Here is a 3808-nt window from a genome sequence, read left to right as displayed (position 1 = left end):
CCCCCAGTGCCCCCCATATCCCCCCAGTGGCCCCCCATGGCATCCAGTGCCCCCCAATGTCTCCCAGTGCCCCCCAGTGCCCCCCATATCCCCCCAGTGCCCCCCAGTGCCCCCCAGTGCCCCAGTGCCCCCCAGTGTCTCCCAGTGCCCCCCATCTCCCCCAGTGCTCCCCAGTACCCCCCATATCCCCCCAGTGTCCCCCCATGGCCTCCAGTGCCCCCCATGCCCCCCCCAATGTCTCCCAGTCCCCCCAGTACCCCCCATTACCCCCCCACCCCTGACCCCCCCCTCCCCCCCGTGTCCCCCCAGGCCCCCCCCGCCCCCCCCCCTCTGCCGGGAGCTGTGGGGTCCCCGCGAAGCCGCTCGCTACCGGGGGGACCCGGGGGGGGGCCTCCAGCGCCTCGTCCCCCCGGGCGCCGGCGCCCGCTTCTGCCTGCGCCACGCCGCCGCCGTGAGTGGGGGGGGGGGGGAGTTGGGGTCTTGGGGGGAAATTGGGGTGCTGGGGGGGATTTGGGGGGGCAGGGGTGGGGAATTGGGGTGCTGGGGGGCCTGGGGGGGGAAATTGGGGTGCTCGGGGGGATTTGGGGGGCCTGGGGGGGAAATTGGGGTGCTGGGGGGGGCCTGGGGGGGTCATTGCGGTGCTGGGGGGAATTGGGGTGCTGGGGGGATTTGGGGGGCATTGGGGTACTGGGGGGAAATTGGGGGCCTGGGGGGATTTGGGGGGCGGGTGGGGAATTGGGGTGCTGGGGGGCCCAGGGGGGTTATTGGGGTGCTGGGGGGGTTATTGGGGTGCTGGGGGGGGAAATTGGGGTGCTGGGGGGATCTGGGGGGGTTATTGGGGTGCTGGGGGGGAAATTGGGGTGCTGGAGGGCTACTGGGCTCTTGCGGGGGGCTACTGGGGTGCTGCGGGGGCCCTGGGGGTCCCAACCTGCCCCCCCCCCCCCCAGCGGGTGCTGCTGCCCCAGGGGTACCCTGAGAGCGTCAGCCCCGACTACCTCCAGTACCAGTGCTGGGATGCCCTCCAGGTGCTACTGGGAGCACTGGGAGGGACTGGGAAGGGGCTGGGGGCTGGCGGGAGGGGGACTGGGAGGCACTGGGAGGAATTTGGAGGTGCTGGGAGGCGATTGGGGCTACTGGGAGGGGACTGGGAGGCACTGGGATGGGTTGGAGGGGGCTGGGATGGAGTGGAGGGCACTGGGAGGGGACTGGGGGGCACTGGGAGGGAACTGGAGGGCACTGGGAGAGGCTGGGGGGCATTGGGAAGTAACTGGGAGGCAGCAGGGGGCTACTGGGATGGACTGGGGGGCACTGGGAGGGAGGCAGGGTGGGTGGGGGGTACTGGGAGGTAACTGGAGGGGTAACTGGTAGGTAACTGGGAGTACTGGGCAGGTGCTGTGCAGCACCCTGACGGGAGCCCTGGCCACCCGGGCGGTGCTCCAGGCTGTGGGGGTCGGGGACAGCGCGGCCACTGTCACCGGGGCCACCCTCACCTGAGTGCTGCGTGGTGAGTACCGCTCACCCCCAAATCCCGCGGTTTGACCCCAATATCCCTCGGTTTGACCCCCCAAATCCTCAATTTGACCCCCAAAACCCCATGTTTGAGCCCAAATCCCCCATTTGGACCCCCAAATCTGCTCTGGCACCCCCGAAATCCCCCCGTTTCACCCCACAATGCACAAATTTGACCTGTTTCACCCCCAAATCCTCCAGTTTCACCTCAAAATTCACAGATTTCACCCCCAAAATCCCCCCGTTTCTCCCCCAAATTCACAAATTTGACCTCTTTTGCCCCCAAATCCCCCCATTTTCCCCCAAAATTCACCAATTTGACCTGTTTCACTCCCAAACTCCCCCAGTTTCACCCCAAAATCTGCACAAATTTGAGGCCAAAATCCCCCCGTTTCTCCCCCAAATTCACAAATTTGACACCAAAATCCCCCAGTTTCACCTCAAAGTTCACCAATTTGACCAGTTATACCCCAAAATCCCCCTACTTTACCCCTACATTCACAAAATTGACCCCAAAATCCCCCCGTTTCTCCCCAAAATTCACCAATTTGACCCCAAAATCTCTCTGGGGACCCCAACTCCTCAGCTGACCCCAAAATCCCTCGGTTTGACCCCCCAAATCCTCAATTTGACCCCCAAAACCCCATGTTTGAGCCCAAATCCCCCATTTGGACCCCCAAATCTGCTCTGGCACCCCCGAAATCCCCCGTTTCACCCCACAATGCACCAGTTTGACCTGTTTCACCCCCAAATCCCCCAGTTTCACCCCAAAGTTCACAAATTTGACCCTCAAATCCCCCAGTTTCACCTCAAAATTCACCAGCTGGACCTCTTTTACCCCAAAATCCCCCTACTTTACCCCTACATTCACAAATTTGACCCCAAATCCCCCAGTTTCACCCCCAGTATTCACAAATCTGGCCTCTTTTACCCCCAAATCCTCCAATTTTGCCCGAAATTTCACAAATTTGACACCAAAATCCCCCCATTTTCCCCGAAAATGCACCAATTTGACCTGTTTCACCCCCAAATCCCCCAGTTTCACCCCAAAATGCACAAATTAGAGCCCAAAATCCCCCAGTTTCACCTCAAAATTCACCAATTGGACCAGTTTTACCCCCAAATCCCCCTACTTTCCCCCTACATTCACAAATTTGACCCCAAATCCCGCAGTTTCACCCCCAGTATTCACAAATCTGGCCTCTTTTACCCCCAAATCCTCCAATTTTACTTGAAATTTCACACATTTGACCCTCAAATCCACCAGTTTCACCTCAAAATGCACAAATTTGACCTGTTTCACCCCAAAATCCTCCAGATTTGCCTCAAAATTCACAGATTTGACCCCAAAATCCCCCCGTTTCTCCCCCAAATTTCACTAATTTGACCTGTTTTACCCCAAAATCCCCCAGTGACACCCCAAAATCCCCCAGTTTCACCTCAAAATTCACCAATTTGACCTCTTTTACCCCACAATCCCCCTACTTTCCCCCTACATTCACAAATTTGACCCCAAATCCCCCAGCTTCAACCCTAGTATTCACAAATCTGGCCTCTTTTACCCCCAAATCCTCCAATTTTGCCCGAAATTTCACAAATTTGACACCAAAATCCCCCCATTTTCCCCCAAAATGCACCAATTTGACCTGTTTCACCCCCAAATCCCCCAGTGACACCCCCAAATCCCCAAGTTTCACCTCAAAATTCACAAATTTGACCTCTTTTACTCCCAAATCCCCCTACTTTACCCCTACATTCACAAATTTGACCCCAAATCCCCCAGTTTCACCCCAAAATTCACAAATTTGACCTGTTTCACCCCAAAATCCCCCTACTTTACCCCTACATTCACAAATTTGACCCCAAATCCCCCAGTTTCACCCCTAGTATTCACAAATCTGGCCTCTTTTACCCCCAAATCCTCCAATTTTGCCCGAAATTTCACAAATTTGACACCAAAATCCCCCCATTTTCCCCCAAAATGCACCAATTTGACCTGTTTTACGCCCAAATCCCCCAGTTTCACCCCAAAATGCACAGATTTGAGCCCCAAATCCCCGGTTTCACCTCAAAATTCACCAATTGGACCAGTTTTACCCCCAAATCCCCCTACTTTCCCCCTACATTCACAAATTTGACCCCAAATCCCGCAGTTTCACCCCCAGTATTCACAAATCTGGCCTCTTTTACCCCCAAATCCTCCAATTTTACTTGAAATTTCACACATTTGACCCTCAAATCCACCAGTTTCACCTCAAAATGCACAAATTTGACCTGTTTCACCCCAAAATCCTCCAGA

General features: G+C 56.4%; 1 long non-coding RNA gene across 1 annotated transcript; it reads left to right on the top strand.

Moving 5' to 3' along the window:
• Positions 1 to 316: 316 nt before the first annotated feature.
• LOC148051883 (uncharacterized) lies at positions 317 to 1534 on the top strand. Its single transcript, XR_015699436.1, has 3 exons — positions 317 to 451; positions 948 to 1025; positions 1390 to 1534. It is a non-coding gene; the product is annotated as an uncharacterized LOC148051883 (long non-coding RNA).
• The last annotated feature ends 2274 nt before the right edge of the window (positions 1535 to 3808 follow it).

The sequence above is a fragment of the Nipponia nippon genome, unplaced genomic scaffold (assembly GCF_047370975.1).
Source record: "Nipponia nippon isolate SJK-2023a ecotype South Korea unplaced genomic scaffold, ASM4737097v1 scaffold_52, whole genome shotgun sequence".
Taxonomy (NCBI): domain Eukaryota; kingdom Metazoa; phylum Chordata; class Aves; order Pelecaniformes; family Threskiornithidae; genus Nipponia; species Nipponia nippon.
The sequence above is the reverse complement of the archived record's forward strand: the minus strand, read 5'-3'. Positions and strand labels throughout refer to the sequence as shown.